This window comes from Ctenopharyngodon idella, chromosome 5 (genome assembly GCF_019924925.1).
Source record: "Ctenopharyngodon idella isolate HZGC_01 chromosome 5, HZGC01, whole genome shotgun sequence".
Taxonomy (NCBI): domain Eukaryota; kingdom Metazoa; phylum Chordata; class Actinopteri; order Cypriniformes; family Xenocyprididae; genus Ctenopharyngodon; species Ctenopharyngodon idella.
This window is the reverse complement of record NC_067224.1, coordinates 34191030-34208983: the sequence shown is the minus strand read 5'-3', so window position 1 is coordinate 34208983 and position 17954 is coordinate 34191030. Positions and strand designations below refer to the sequence as shown.

Below are 17954 nucleotides of genomic sequence, written 5' to 3'. Positions count from 1 at the left end.
CATCAAAGCACAGTTTTTAACTTTTCTTTTTAATCTGTATGATATCCAATCCATGTAGGCCTACACTTTGTTGGGTTTTTCTAAATGTCTGTTCAGTTAATTTATAATAAAATGAAATTCCACAATAGCTACTGACACGTTGCCATTTGTGAATCCATTCAACTCCTTAAATGTGACGCTGTAGGTTGCCAACAAAAATAACTGGTTCATTCTCACCGCTGTCTTAAACCACCTGAGGGGAAGTTAATTTGAGATCTTGAGCCGGAAGATTTACCTTGACTCTGACAGCAAAACAGCACCATTTAAATATCACCCCCTCCTCCTCTCACATTGTCCCCTGTCAAAACAAATGCAAATGCAGACTTCAGAGAAATATATATCACACTCTGACACTATCGAATCCTGAGTTTCAGCTGCTACAGTGTGCTTCTCTCAAGGGCAGAGCAGGTTTGATGACTGTCCTTAGCGTAGGACGTCACAAGCAAGTCGTCAGACAGAAACCTTGCCATTCATAAAGCTGTTACAAAGAGGAAGGGCATTCATACTTGCAGACAGGTACACATACCTCTGTACCAGCACCCAGAGCAGAGTATGTGACTGGAGCAACAGCAATTTCTTTTTCCTGCTGATAACATTCTGCATCAACTCCATTTTCTTATTTCCTTACTTTCCTTCTGTCATTGGTTTTCACTAAACCTTTTGTATAATATTTCACAAATTCCCTCCATTTCATTCTGGCTAAAAGTTTATAATCTCACTGTGTTTATGCCATTGTATGCCTTCATTGGCATTTTATTTTATTTGTCACTTCAAGCTAAATAAATGTAATAAAATATAATCTGGAAAATATTAACTTAAACTTAAATAAATAAAATATATATATATATATTTTATTTTAAAATACTTTTAATCAGCAAGGACACATTTAATTAATCAAGACATTTTTAAAGTCCCAAAAGATTTCCATTTCAAATAAATTCTGTTTTTTTAACTTTCTATTCATCAAAGAATCTTAAAAAAAAAAAGTATGATGTTTCCACAAAATATTGAGAAGCACAACTGTTTTCAATAATAGGAAATAATAATCTTTAAATAATAAGAAATATTTCTTGAGCACCAAATCAGCATATTATAATGATTTTTGAAGGATCATGTGACACTGAAGACTAATTTATCTTTGCCATCGCAGGAATAAATTACATCTTAAAATATATTTAAATAGAAAACAGTTATTTTAATTTGTAATATTATTTAATAATATTACTATTTTACTGTATTTTGATTAAATAAATGAGGTGACCATTAGAGACTTTTCAAAAACATAAAAAAAAAAAAAAAAAAAAAAAAAAACAGTAGATTATTAAATTTCATGTCTAAGGAACTTTTACGGCTGAGAAAAATATTAAGATTATTTGAAAATAAAATGTCTTAAATTAAATAATTGCTTTTATTTGTCACTGTATCAAAGCCAAAGAAATATATTAAAATATTAACTGGAAAATATTATAATCATTTTACTTTTTTCAAAATTAATATTTCAGTCCAGATTTATGTGTCAATGACTTTTCACAATAAATATCTTTCCAAAAAAAAGTGTTACAAATATTGTGCTAAACAAACTTAGTAAACAATAAATAAATTTAACCTAAAAATATTTTTTGTAAATAAACTGTATTTTTCTTTTTTCTTACTGGGGGACCCAAGTTTGAAAACCCATGTGTTCACATGTCTTATGGTTGTGATGGAGAAGCATCAGAATGATCCTAGATGGAGAGGGAAAAAAAAAACAAAAAAAAAAAAAACAGAAAAACAAAAAGTGCTCCTCACTCCAGGCCAAATCATGTAATTTCGCTCAAACACTCAAAAGGCCCAGAGCAGCCTACCTGGGACTTACAGCAAGCTGATGCTCACAGACACTTAGATCTGTTACCTGTGCACTCGCACTTAAAAAAGGGGTGAAATTTCATTGTACAGAGTGACGGAGCGTGGCTGGAGAAGAAAGGGATGACCGGAACAGATTCATTCACTTTCCACACACACACCTTCATAAAGCTCAGGAGATCACAGGAGTGCACTCAGGTGGTATGACTGGTTACACAGCCCTGGTTCCAAGTGTCAAGGGTTTAGAGCAGGAAGAACAAGTATGTTTTTACACTTAAGGTTAAAGCAGAGCTGGACTAAACTAAGGTTAAAGCAAACCTAGGTTAAAACAGAGCTGAATCAAGCCTGTCCCACACAGCTCTGAGAAAAATCAGGAGCAGAAAAGTACTGGCAGCCTCCTAGTGGGGTTTCTTTTCAGTTACGACTAGTTAAGGATCTCCTGTCAGTTACAGGATTAGTCAAACACAGAATCTCTGCTGTCATCGCACTCTCGGATAAACAAGGGGGCCGACAGGAGCTTGCGTGCGCCGACTACTACTCTTCCAGGCTCTGATCGTCACACTGATGGATGTGATGGCTGTCTCTCTCTCGATGAATGGTCCTGCCACGTGCAATAAATAGACTCAAATCTGCTAACCAGTATGACATGCAAAACAGTCAGATTGATAGACAGAGATGGACAGAAATCTAGGCAGACAGATTCAGTTTAGTAGACTGAGAAGCAGGCCTGCAATTGAAATTAGATGTAAGGTGCCTTTTTTTAATTCTAACTTCATGTTAATGTTTGGTTTCACATGGTTTATTCCAGATAAACATCTAATACTGTCATTTGACTGACAATCCCAATTTCGTATATGTAATCGAATAAGTTTGACACCTTTGCACTGTACAGTGGATAATATTTTAAATCAGTGTTTTGTTTCCCATACAAAATGTAAATATTATTATATTTGTCTTGTTTGAAGCATAAATGTAAGGAAATATAGTGAGTTTAAAAGTAGAAATAAATATATTTTATTATATTTTATTCAAATATAATTTTTCTTATATAGTATATTTATTTTACTATAAGAATGTTTAGGGGAGTTTTACTATAAAACAAGGCAAAATAAATATTTCTTGCAATACACAACCTTAAAAATACTATTTTCTGAGTATGGGAGGGGAAAAAGGGACAGAGAAAGAAAAGTTATAAAAAAGTTAGACTTTCTCAGAATATATCTTGAAATATGTAGATTTTTCTTGTTTTAAGCAGAAATGCACTAAAAAGGTTGAGGTTTATAAATAAAATGAACCTCAATAATCCTAATAAATAAATAATACCAATGGTAAGAAAAATGATCAGAATTCAAGTTACAATCTGAAAAAGTAAAATTTATATAATATAAATATATTTTCTTATTGAAATAATTGAATTAATATAATATTGTAAGAATGTTTAGATATTTGATATACTCTGAAACAAGAAAAAGAAAAAAAAAGGACATATTGCAAGGACATATTACCAAAATATGTTAGTTTATAAATAAAATAAACCTCAATAAACCTTATAAATAAATAAATACTTAAATTATGCCAATGGTAAGAAAAAATACCAAAATTCAAGTTATATTCTGAAAAAAAAAAAAAAAAAAAAATATATATATATATATATATATATATATATATATATATATATATATATATATATATATATATATATATATATATAATGTTTTGATGTTTTGCCATGTACATCCTTAAAAGTACTCTGTGACTCTGTATATTGGTGTGTGAGAGGGGGAAACGGAGAGAGGAGCACAGAGGGTCAGAGAGAAGAAACAGCAAGAGCTACTAGAGAGAGAGAGATACTGGGGATCACAGGGCTTTAGTCAGGATCAGATAGTGGCTGCAGAGCTCTTAAAACATCTGCGTTATCTTGACCTTCTCCAAGTACAGAGACCTACACATACACGCTCAGACCCTTCTGCGCTGTGTGTGTGCTGCAAAGAGTCCCGCTAAGATCCTTCATTCCTCAGCTCTAAAACACACACCAGCTCACACTTACAGGTACACACACTCGAGCCTCTCAAAGCCACATGTTTAAGGCCTATTCACACGAACAGCAGGGTGAATTCAGGTTGATTGGGACACTTTTTCCAAGTCATCTCAATGGCAAAAAGTGTCCCAATCACTCTGAATTCATCCTATACCAATATAATCATTAGTCCATAATTTACTCTAAAACCCTATCACTCAATTTTACATCCATTGTACCATTGCATGAGAGTGACAACCTACCAGTTTGCATTTTAGCATGTACTTTGCATTACAAAAAGTAAAACAGGTATTATCAGAAGGAGTGATAATTGCAAAACGCAAGTAAAATCTGTAGTTTTAGATGGGTTATACTGTGCATTAAACCGAATTACATATGTATTGTCAGATGGGCTTAACATTGCGTTAAAGCATGTGAATAGCAAGAGCACAATTTCTTTTCTTTCAGCTATGCAAAATTTTTGCTCAGCTCAACAAAAGTTTGCTTTGCACACTGTTTTTGTTGGGAAATCGTTGGCCATTTTTTGCCACTCATAGTGTGAACAGACCTTTACAGGTTGTCCATGCTAACTTTGACTAGAACTAGTAAGCAAGCACCCCTACACATGCATGCATACTTATTATCAGCAGGCCAACCATCTAAACTACCTCAGCTGGGAGAACATCTATAGCAGATTTAACCAGATAAAACCAGCAAACCTTAAAATTTACGGGACTGGATATTTGATTCGATTCAATTTCAATTCACAAGTTTGCGATTCAATTAAATTCCAATCTCGATTTAATTTGATTCGGTATCAATTCATTTGGATATATATCAGTCACAGTACATGTAAATTTTTCTCTATTTCCCTAGGAAAAGTTCTACTGTACATTTCGGCATATCTTCTAATGTTCATTCATGTTTATTTCTATCCTATAACTAGTAGTAAAGATGAAGAAATGATCAGTTCACATGCGCTTTGCGCTGCTGCTTTTCTTGAACTGAGGCAGCAACAGCGATGTCACACCACATTAAAGAGTGCCAAAACTACATTTAATGTTTGAATTTCATAATAAAATTTGACAGAATGTTTCATATCAAAAGTAACAAAGCACAAAGCTTATTGCGATTTATTGGATGAGAGGCACACTACAAATAATCGTGAAGTTTTAGTGAAGTTTAGTTCTGGCATCAACTGAAAACAGCCAAGACTAATAAATCATTTAAGAATCAATATCAGTTCATCAATGTGAGAAATGATTAAAATCAAGAAATCAATATTTTCAACCCAGCCCTATAAACTTCAGTTGTTGTTGTTGTTTTTTTTTAATAGTGCAACTAGACTTAGTACTTTCTGAAGTTTCATGCAGTCTGGAGATTATTTGATTTCAGCTTAAACTCTTGATGGTTTGTCCAGTGTGGAAAGAAAATGCCTCTCTAATTTATGTGCTGTTCGGATTTGGCAACAAGTTGTGTTTCTACCGCTTTTTGTGTGCGATACGAGCAGTCTGTTTTCTTTTGGCAGGCAAGCCTGTCTGTGTTGCAGGCTTTATACAACATCATTATTTTTGTCTTTTTTTGAGGTTAACTGCCAGGGCGCATGTCTGACAGAAACTGTTCAATGGGTCAAGATGTTCCTTTAGGCCCTCTGAAGGGAGAAACCATGTGCGGACAGGATGCTTTTGACTTGAGATTGTTCCAGAGTGCCTATGCGCCTTCATTAACTGTGTCTCCTGACTTACTTTTAACTGCAGGAACGAAATCTGTGTTTTCTGCCAGTTTTACATGCATGCTTGTTCTTAGCCTATTGATTTGATGATGTATGTTTTTCCTCTCACACCACTCAATCAATTTGAGTAGGAGACCCTCACGGCAAATTGAGCCTGCTGTTCTGTTTGTTCAAAACAAATGCAACAAAAATCAAGTCCTATCTTTTTTTGTAATTGGAGCGGAAGTAAGGTTGTCAATCTGCACAATCTGTGCCTATTACCCCTTTTTGCAATCCACAGGGTGCTGGTGCCAAAGTCCAAGTTAACTTTTCAGCAGCCATGACTCCAGCCTTCAGAGACACATGATCCTTCAGAAATCATTCTAATATGCTGATTTGGAAACATGTACTGTCTTTACTGTCACTTTTGATAATTTTAATGCAATCCTTGCTGAATAAAAGTATTAATTTCTTTCAATAACAATAATACCTGACCACAAACTTTTGAATGGAAGTATACATTTTAACATTTTACATTGTATTATCCCAAATTATCTCACTTATTATGTGGCTATTTGCCTCATAAGTAAATAATTGAACACAAATTTGAAGAAATTGTATTACCTCAAGATGACTTGCAGTACCAGCTTGAGCGGTTTGTTATCAGTTGTAGGGGTTGTTGTCATGCAATAACAGATCGCTAGATGGTGTGATTGAAGAATCAGAATTGAGTATTGCAGAGAACCAATATAAATGAATGATGCATGGTTCTGCACTCAACATGGACAGGTTTGTGAAAGGACTGTCAGTGCCAGGTAAGTGTAAAGCAGGCAATGAATCTACTTCAAACTCACAACTATCAAAACAACATGTCTACAGTAGACACAAGTGGCATGGAAAAAAGCGCATAGAACCCATTATAATCAGTGTTGCTGTCTACATTAGATACGGTGCAGCGCGAAGGGACAGTAAACTGATGCCCTGTTCTATTTCTGATGTACTCCAAGTGCTTGCTCAACTCCTGACACAAAGGGCAAATGGATTTGCAACAATCATTCAAGTGTAGACCCCGCCTCACTTCTGGTGTAGAGACAGTGTTTTAAGTTTTGGTTTTGGGAACCACTGAGTTAATACATTGTGAACAAACAAATTAACAGTGAACAATATATATTATAGGGATGTGCAAGACTAGTCCACTAAACGGTACAGCTGCTACTAATCGACACTGGAAAAAAATATTCGATTACATGGGGGGAAAAAATACACAAGATTTTATCATTCAAATTACTGTCGTTCTAATGTTACTGTTAGAGCTGTGTAAACAGAGCGAGTCCCAGGAGCTCCGGTAAGATAAAAGAAGGAGTAACAACAGTGGAGGATGAGAAAGGACCAGGCTTGGGACATTTAAGCTGCGTTTTGTTTATGTATGTGCGGCAGTCGGCCAAGATGCACCTGCCGTTTACTTTGTTTTATTTATTTTGTCAATAAAAACTTCGCCGGTTCCCCCTTCTTTCTTGAGCCCTGAACTTTGTTACATTTATATTTAAAGTATTTTAAATAACACATTAAAATAAAATACAGTGGAAAATAATTCCTTAAGAGGTTCTCATTTAATTTTCCCTCAGATCTCCCATGCGTTTTCTTCGCGTCAGTCGAGGCGAGCTCAGAAACAACTAGGGCTGGGACAATACATCGATTCTCGATCGATACAATGAATCTGGACCGATCCTGATACTTTCTCTGTTGAATCGATTCTGAGCTTAGTTTTAACAGCAGATGGCGCTCTAGGCTAGACACTCTCAAATGCTCACGAAGAAGACTGCTGGACAGCGCTTGTGCGTTTGGCTGAGTCATGTAAGTGGTTAATTATACTTGCACCTCGGCTCAGAATGCTTTTAGGAAGTGAGATTTGTAATTCGCTTCAACCTTTTTGAACTTTATGAATGAATATTTTAGGTTTAAGTGGTGTGTGTAAGGGAACTGGAAGCAGGCAGTGTACTAGTGTTTCTAAAGCACATAGAGTAGTGCAATCTGCTGTTAAAAACTAAGCTCAGAATCGATTCGAGAGAGAACCACGATACATTGGAAAATATCAGAATCACTCCAGATTCTTTGTATCCCGAATTGAGATTCGACGTATTGTCCCAGCTCTAGAAACAACTGCTTGAAAGACAAGCGTGGCACAGGAGTATTTTGAATTAGAAAAAAAACAGAAAAGTTTTATGTAAGCTGTGACATGTCAAACTGGTATAATTTATGACCTCTTTTTAGTGGCATTAATTATGGGATTTGACTGTTTGATTCATTGTTTCAAATGGATCATATATACACACAAGTCTTTAGGGGGTTTCTTACTTTAGACTAGTCAGTTACAAAACTTCCGTTTAAAATATAACATTACTAATTTACTAACTAATATATTTTGGTGGTTTGTTTAGTGTAGTTTGTTACCTCAACAATCAGCTCTCCAGTCAGTGAAAAGGTGTGTTGTTTCTAAGAGGCTAGTCAATATTCTTTGGGTGAACAATTCCTTAAGCATTAAATTATTGCCAATAGAATTGCAGTTAGAAAGCTTTTTAAAAAAACATCCACGTAATTGTGACAAGATTTAGATACTGCAGGTCTTCAGGGAATGAGATCAAAGGGGTTTTACCTCTGGTTGAATGGTACATGGGCCCTCAGGGACCGCTTACCTTTCCATACGTTTATACTGAACCCACTCAATGCTGCTATCAGAAGTCAGCTAGATCAAGAAATAAGCTCCCAGCCTCTTCTGGGAGCTCGATATGTGTTTGTGTTTGTTAGAGAGAGATAGGTAAGAGGGAAAAAAAAGAATAGAGTTACAGGAGAGATTGTTGCAGACATTCTCTCTCAATACAGGCCTTGCCCTCTGTGTTTGAAAGCACCACGCTAAGTGCTTTTGAGATTAGAACTATACGAAATGAGACCAGACGGGTAATAAGACAAGCTCCAGCACAGGTGGGAAGCCACAAGTGCTCATGACCCTCCATCTACATCGCAGTTTAATGCAATCATGCGCATACACACGTTTAGCTTCCTATCACCTCTCCTGTTGAACGTAATTACCCAGCAGTCCTGTACTTATCACGTCTACAGGCCAGCTTAACTACACAGACACACATTTAGAGAGATAGAGAGGGAACGAAGTGCTTTCTGTAGATCTAAATGGATGAACAGGTCATCCCAACCACACACACACACACACACATACACATATATATATATATATATATATATATACACATACATACATACATACATACATACATACATACATACAATGAAATTGCCTGTGTATGGCTGAGCAGAAAAAAAAAAATCCTGAGTAGGATTTCATTTTCATTAAGACCAATTCCCTTGAGATCCTGTAGGTCTGAGTCTTTTTCCTCCTCTTATACATCATGTCTTCTAACAGGGACTAATGATGCTCAGTGTCTGTTCAAATGAATATTTTAGAGTTGGCTAATGAGGATGAGAGAGAAGCACTATTGGAGAGAAAAAAAGTGAGAGAGAAAGCGAGATTTATGGAGGTAAAGTGGTGGGCGCTTGAACATTAGGCCACACTAGTAGACATGCTGGGTGCAGACTTGGAGAGCGAAATCATCGCTTATTAAATGTGTGTGTGTGTGTGTGTGTGTGTGGTCCTGGTAAACCATTTTTTGGTTCCCATGAAGAAAACAGTGTATAAAATGCTACAAGTTTTCTGTGAGGGTTGTGTTTAGGGGACAGAATATACAGTTTGTACAGTATAAAAATCATTGTTTATAGAAAGCTCCTATAAAACATGGAAACCCAACGTGTACGTGTGTGTGTGTGTGTGTGTGTGTGTGTGTGTGTGTGTGCGTGCGTGTGCGTGTGCGTGTGCGCGTGTATTTAGCAACTGTTTGGGGACGTAAATCTGACAAAACGTCTCGAGGACATCCTCAGTTGGAAAAATGATTCATAAAAAAAATTATTAATTATATATATATATATATATATATATATATATATGTGTGTGTGTGTGTGTGAAGAGTTTGGTTCCAAGACGCTATAACTCCATTTTGATTAAGTTGAGTAAAAAGGTGTTTTCTTTACCAAGAAAGTGGCAAGATGAAAACCACTATTTTCTGTTTCAAACTTTCACATAGCATCTTTTGGTTATAAAAACCATATTAAAAATTCAAATTTACATTTTGATTTTAAAAGGTTTATTATAAAAGCGGATTATTTTTTCCCCAAAATGCAATAAATCCATGACACGTTTTTTTTTTTCAAAATGCAATTATTACATCAATATAAAAGTTGTTTCATATTGAAAATACACAACAAAGTAAGTTGATTGACATATATGACAGCCTCTGAACTTTGCCAATACTAATCTTATATACAGGCATTTTACTAAAAATACATTCAGTCGTCGCTCCCAAAATGAATTCAATGGATCATCTTGTTAATGTTATAAATTAATTATGTCTCCGTTTGTCATTACCAATTAAAGAGTATCGGGCGCCACTGCATGGTTAAAATAAACAAATTTACAGAGTACATTGGTATTAAAAACGGCTTTTAAAAACTGTTCATGATTCAGTTTTGGGGACCGTGACAGAAGTTTGATGCTGTCGTGGAACAAGCAAAAGCCGGCATTTTTCCTCCTCCCGACTCGAGTGCCTCATCTTCTTTTCTCCTCACGTAAATGATTACATTTCGATGGCTTACGTTTCTTACCCACCACAGAAACCACCACATGTTCATCAATGCCGTCAAAATTATTCATTTTTCTGTTTTTGTTGATCACAAAGCACAAAGTAGATAAGGAAAACTAGGATGCCGGGTGTATTCAGAGCGCAGCCATTACTGTTTACAATGCGTGGCCAAAATCAGTATTGTATCTGGTCAGTATTGAAAAGTCAATTTTTAATTTTACTCAAAATGCGATATCCGCCGTGTTATTCTGTCATGTTTTCTCCCTTTCTTTCCAAACCTCGACAAACGGCAGTCTCCTTTCTCTGCAGAATGCGATATATCCGCTCAACCAATATATATATATATATATATATATGACTTTTTATCTCGCAATTGCGAGTTTATATCTCACAATTGCGAGTTATAAAGTCAGAATTCTGAGATATAAACTCGCAATTGCGTGATATAAAGTCAGAATTCTGAGATATAAAGTCGCAATTGCGTGATATAAAGTCAGAATTCTGACTTTTTTTCTCGCAATTCTGACTTTTTTTCTCGCAATTGCGAGTTATAAAGTCAGAATTCTGAGATATAAAGTCGCAATTGCGTGATATAAAGTCAGAATTCTGAGATATAAACTCGCAATTGCGTGATATAAAGTCAGAATTCTGAGATATAAAGCCGCAATTGCGTGATATAAAGTCAGAATTCTGACTTTTTTTCTCGCAATTGCGAGTTATAAAGTCAGAATTCTGAGATATAAACTCGCAATTGCGTGATATAAAGTCAGAATTCTGAGATATAAACTCGCAATTCTGACTTTTTTTTCTCGCAATTGCGAGTTTATATCTCAGAATTCTGACTTTTTTTTCTCGCAATTAACTGACAGACAGTTTCTGTCTGTAACAGTTCCGGACATCCAACATTTCTGGTGCATCCAACGATAGCCGTGCTGCCGTTCTGATGTCTGAAGCTGTTGGTGTAGAAAATGTGCCACTTCAGCTTCGTCTGTTTTATTGCGCCTCCGCCACAGCTGATTATTATTATTATTACTATTATATTGTTATTATTGTGTCAAATTCATTAGTGTATCCATTCTGTTAAAAACAACTTTTATTCACCAAATACTTCCACTGTATTTGCAGAATTGCATGATTTTACCCTTGAATGCCCCCTTTTATGGAGCCACCAGACTTGAGTTGCAAAGTTACAAAGTTGATGAAACATGATAGGTATTGGTGTTTTAGTATTAAGCCCACTAGATGGCAGTAAAAGCTGTTTTTTCTCCTTGAAACGAAACAATGATACTCATGTACAAGGTTACCGTGGAAACATGCTATATGCATATTCCTGCATAATGCATATGTCCGGAGACTAATCCTTATGTGTCTCCTCCAGTAAAATCAAAATTTCTTTATTGGTAAATCCGCGCTGAAAATAATCCTTTATGAGGTCTTCCATGTTATGTAGAATAATAACGAAGCACCAATCCTAATGGTCAGTCGCAGTGAAAGGCAACGCAAGCAAAGTAAGAAGTCAGAATTCTGACTTTATAACTCGCAATTGTGAGAAAAAAAGTCAGAATTGCGAGAAAAAAAGTCAGAATTCTGACTTTATATCACGCAATTGCGACTTTATATCTCAGAATTCTGACTTTATAACTCGCAATTGCGAGAAAAAAAGTCAGAATTGCGAGAAAAAAAGTCAGAATTCTGACTTTATATCACGCAATTGCGACTTTATATCTCAGAATTCTGACTTTATATCACGCAATTGCGACTTTATATCTCAGAATTCTGACTTTATATCACGCAATTGCGACTTTATATCTCAGAATTCTGACTTTATAACTCGCAATTGCGACTTTATATCTCAAATATATATATATATATAGGCACTATCTTTACTTTACTATCATACTATTATAGTTTTTGTACTAAATTAGATTTTATTTTTATTTTAAAGTTTTAGTAATTTTGTTGTGTTTGTCATTTTTATTTTATTTTTTTTAAATATGTCTATATAATGTATTATGTCTATATGCTTGTATTTTATTTTATTTCAGTTAATGTTTATTGTATTTCAAGTAATGAAAATGTTTTTTATGGTTTTAATTTTAGTTTTAGTTAACGATAATAATCCTGGTTTAAATATACTTGTGAGGGACAAATTTGTGAAAATATCCTAACAAATACAGTAAAACATGTCAAAAACTGACTTGTGAGCACAATTTGGAGATGTAAAACAAATCATGTTTAGCATCAAATCTAATGATGTCAACAGATTTGTGTGAGGTTCAGAGGCAGTATAAAGTAAATGTCCTGATTAGTACATCTTCTATTGTCGGTGTGTGCATGTGCATGCTATAGTGGCTTTTGTTTTGGCTAAAGCAGAGCTCTGTGAGGATGCATAAGATTTGTAGCTTTGTGGACTTAGCATTGCAATACTAGCACTAGAAATGTCTTTGGCACCTAATGCTGATGTAAAAGTCTCTCTCATTGATCAACCTCTGTCATTAAATTTTGCATTGCTGATGTACTGATCTACAGAATCCCAGCAGATCAAGATGAAGTCTGTTTTCTGCTACTCCCAATAACACTGTGCAATCAGGATACAAAAAAGGTGACTTTATTATGTGAAACACAAAAGAACATATTTTGAAGAAAAAAAAAAAAAAAAAAAATCTCCATACAATGTTATTTGGACTCCAAAGACTTTTCTAATACCTTATTTTGTGTTCCACTCAAGAAGAAAGTCATACTGTTTGGAATGACATCAGAGTGAGTAAATGATTTACATTAAAATTATATTTTTGAGCGAACTATCCCTGACACGTCACAAACTTTGCACACTGGGCACATCAGTTGGTGACACTGTTTGCACAGATCTATGCAAAAACAATGTGATGCAAATTGTACTTCATAAATTTGTTTACACGTATGTTTACTCCTGCCCCACACCAATCACCTGAGAAAAAGCACAGAAACAACATGTTTTTCAGTTGAACGTAATTGTGTATTCCAGATAGTACTGATTACAAAACTCTTGACAAATCCCTGAATATCTTTCTTAAATTTAGTTTTCTTATTACATTCTGATTTGTTAACCATGGACAAAGTGTACAAGCAGATGAAATCTAAAACATCCAATCCAAAGTCCTTTGATTGCGTTATGCAGTCAGGGAGAATGAAAATGCAGATTGTTTTTTTAAGATGTGAAAGAAGAGAGAAAACAGGAGTGGGGTGGAGAGAGAGGAACAGTTAAAGCACAGCAGATAAAAGAGGAATGAGGCATACAGACACGTGCTTAACATGATATGGAGTTCAGCTATATATAATATACCATTAACACTTTACAATATGGACTCATTCGTTACATACATTAGTTAACAAGAACTAAAAGTGAACAATTCTACAGCATTTATTAATCTTACTAAACGTTAATTTTGACATTTACTGATAAAATCAACAGTTGCATCCGGTAACATTAGAGTGGACTCTGAATGAACATGAACACGCTGTAAGAATATATCGCTCATTGTTAGTTCATGTTAACAAATAAAAACATATTGTAAAGTGTTACCAATATACTATGCTATATGCTATATTTAATACTATACTATATTGTATATGCTCTACTGTTCAAGTTTTGGGTCGTTACGATGTTTTGAAAGTCTGGCTACATGTCTTTGATCAAAAATACAGTAAAAATAGTAATATTGTGAAATATTAAAATTTAAAATAACTGTTTTTTATTTTAATATATATTAAAATGTAATTTATTCCTGTGATGGAAAAGCTGAATTTTCAGCATCATCACTCCAGTCGTCAGTGTCACATGATCCTTTAGAAATCATTCTAATCAACTGATTTAAAGCTCAACATTTCTTATTATCATTAATATTGAAAGCAGTGCAAAATGCTAATAGTATCAACCATTACTTAAATAGGGTGCAAATAGCATCTAAAGTTTGATTGTACAACTATTATTACATTGTTTTATCCTCTAATCACATTGTTCTGTCAAAAACAGTATGTTTTTGTGGTGAATGTCTTGTTTGCTTTCTGTCTGTCTGTCTTCTCTTTAGCTGAAGTTCTTAAAAAAAAAAAAAAAAAAAAAAATGAACCTAGCCTTGCAAATTGGGTGAAAACCTGTGCAAATCTCTTAAATAGTAAGCTATGCAAAACAGTTTAGACAGTTGTGCTTACTGATTTGAGAGCAAGTACTAAAATTGGAAAAATGTGGCAAATCATCTGAGGAAGAATGTACTGTTTTGTTCACCAAGCATCACATTACGACGTGTAAATGTTTCCTCTTGAAACATTGTTTGACAGCTGCGTGGCACACATGATGAAACAGGACAGACAGAAGAATTATTTCCAAAACTGTGATCAAATGAGATGTTCTAATTCATCTAAACTCATAACTTCCTCCTAGACGCACAAAACAAAATTACCCATCTGCCCATTTGACTGAGTTTCTGTGTGCCTGTGTGAATGTTTTTTCGTCTAACAGCTTGTCGCAATATAAGGAGACTGATGTACTGTAAACAAGCCAGTAGAGTGCTTATATTAACCAAAAGAAATCTAAATATTGTAAGTTAGTCAGATCACATTTGCCTTTATTCAAAAACCAATTCTGTATATCCAGAGTCTCAGTATAGAACAGACATTCTCAACTTTTTTACTTCAATATTTTCAAGCTACTATTAACTAAAAAGATGTAATTTTGTTATAAAAAAAAAAAAAAAAAAAAAAAAAAAACAAATACTAAGAAATATCTTGATTTTTAATTTTTAATGATTTTAATTGAAAGTCTGTTGAGGCCCCCCAGGTTGAGAACCACTGATCTAGACTCTATAAACTATGTCTAGACTGTGTGACAGAAGACAGAGAATATATAAAAGTTTCATCTTGGTAAGGTCGATTCAAACATCTGTAAAGGTGCGCCTCTGTTTTTCCATGTGTATGACAGACAAACAAGGAAAAATACCAACTATACAAACTCGGTTTTGATTTTGGAGGGAACAAATGAAGCTATTTTTAGCTATTTCAATCTCCTCCTCTGCAACAATGAGGGCAGAAATTTGTGATTTTCTAGACAAACAAACAACGACTGGCAGACTTTTCCCATCATCGGTAGGAGGAAAACATTTTGATTTTCTCCATCTAAACAGATAGCAGGTGGCGAAATGAAAGACATCACACATCTTTTATAGACCCAAACGACACCAGCAGGAGTGGCTTTGATGTCGCAGCATTGTTCAACTAGCAGAAACAATAGCATCTTCCTCTGCCAGCATGCATCTGTCTCTCTGCTGACGGAAGTTAATTGAGATAGGAGAGACGTTTTCCATAGCGACTTTCCTGCAGATAACCGCGATCCCAGACATAAATACAACGACATGGCATCACACAGACTTTAAAAAAAAATTTAAGTAGTAAACCATTCTATTTAACAAGCACATTGCCCTCCTAAATCAGTAATAATGACTGTGTACGAATGTAAATACGCACCTAAAGTCTTATCAGTGATTATATGAGAGACTCGGTTGTTATACTCCCTGAAACAACCTCACCGTAGTGCTCCTTCATCCATTTTAATGACCCTTACGTCCCGATGGCGGAGACTAATTATTGCCTATTATAAAACTCAACAGCAGTGATAGAGAGGAGCGGAGCGGAGCTGGTGGGACGTGTACGGCGGTAGTCTGGAACTCTGCTTTATCTGCGTGCTGATGAATAAGTCTAATCTATCATATGTCTGGGAAAGCCCTAAGGCCTCCAGAATGAAAAGCTGCCAGTGAGCGAGCGAGCAGCAGTGTGTTCATGTGTGAACTGTGAATTTAAGGTTCACCAAACTGCATGCGTGTGTATTGTTAGCTTTGAATTGTAGGAGTTCTATGGGTGTAAATATTTGCTCTGGCTGCTTGATTGCGCTTATATAGCAAACTTTGAAATTAACAATGATATAACAATATAATGACAATGAAAATCCACAAACTGCATCAAACTTTATAGTCACATGAAATGGACAAATACATACATAAAAGTTAAAATGAAAAAGTGTGTTTTAATGAGCTAAGGCTATGTCCACATTAATCCGGACACATTAAAAAATGCATCTTTTTCTCTTTATTTTGGCTTTTCGTCCACACTGAGACACTTTTGCCCAGTGAAAACAGAGTTCTTTGAAGACACTAAACCAAGTGGATGAATGTGAAAATGGCGTTTTTACGTTGTAGTGTAGACTGTGAAAACGGAGGTATTCGAAATAATGCATGTTTAGTCATGTGATGCACTGTATACACTGTATGTCTGTGGTTGTACTGCCATTATTCTGCCTGCCATTTGCTTTCATAGTGTTGCTAAAGATAAACATTACTTTTTAAAATCTCCTGCAAAGATGACAGAACGTTTACTTGCAATTGCTGTCCTGCGTCAAAACATGTTGACAGTTGCATTTTAGATCATACATGGAATGACGATATTGAATGCAACCTGAATGCACCAGGGAGTGATGGGATATTTTAGTAATAAAATAATCATGCCAGAAAAACAGTGTGAGAATATTATTATGTTTTGTCTCTTGGTATCATCTCAGTGAGCTTTTATAAAGTTTTACGCAAGGGCAGAAAGGTGATTTAACTCTTTCCAGAAGTTTTAAAAGAGCAATTTTGGAAACGCTTAAAAACGCTAGTGTGGACGGAGTGTTTTACAGGGGTCATGATACGAGAAATCAAATTTGTCTTGATCTTTTGACATATAAGAGGTCTTTGTACCATTAAAACATCCTGCAAGTTTGATAGTTTAAAACAACCTCCTCATTACAAAGCGTTTACTAATCAAGCTCCAAAAATGGCTCGTTTGGATGTTATGCGATTTGTGACGTCACACGGGCAAATACATATGCATATGATTGCCTCCAGTGCAAGACATCGACAAATAGTTTTACATTATTGCACCACATGCGCCACCCATTGGCATTCAGTCGCTTAACAGCTGACATTGGCCTACATTGGATGTGAGCATCACGTCAAAAGCAAATAGAACACATTATAATCACTGTCTGGTTTCAATAAACAGATATGCATTAAGTTTCTACTTAACACACCACGCACTTGAGTCTGTCGACAAAAGGACAAATGGAAGAGTGAAAGAAAGCTTTGACACGTCCAGTTTAAACAGCTCATTTGCGTCTCTGTACAGACTTCAGAAGAATCTAAGCATTGGAAAAAAGTGGATGGTTTATTTTAAATGGCATCCCGGATCGCGCCCGAGAATTCTATGTTTGTTCGGAGCATTTTGTTTTGTAAACAAGGCATATTGTAATGGAAAGTTTGCAAAGAAACTTTTGTTGAAAGATGAAGCAGCCAACTGATCTGACTGCATCACCAAATTATGTAAATAGTTTCATAATGCTTGTCTGTAAATTATGGTTTTATACAGATTATGTTTTTGAAACACTAACTCGTGCTCAATAGCGAATGGGTGTTGATACTGTTTCCTATGCAGTGACATTAGCCAATCATAACAGTGGTCGTTCACTGACAAGCTTTAAAGCAGCCGTCCCTTAAAAATGGATCATTTAAGACAGAGGGTCAGAATGAGGGTTGAAAATAATCGTTTTTATGCATATTTATTTATTTTTTGTTTTGTT

General features: G+C 35.2%; 1 protein-coding gene across 3 annotated transcripts in view; it reads right to left on the bottom strand.

The window, feature by feature from the left end:
• The window catches only part of si:dkey-215k6.1 (transmembrane protein 132C), a 215763-nt gene that overhangs the window by 127602 nt on the left and 70207 nt on the right, over window positions 1–17954 (bottom strand). The window lies entirely within an intron of this gene.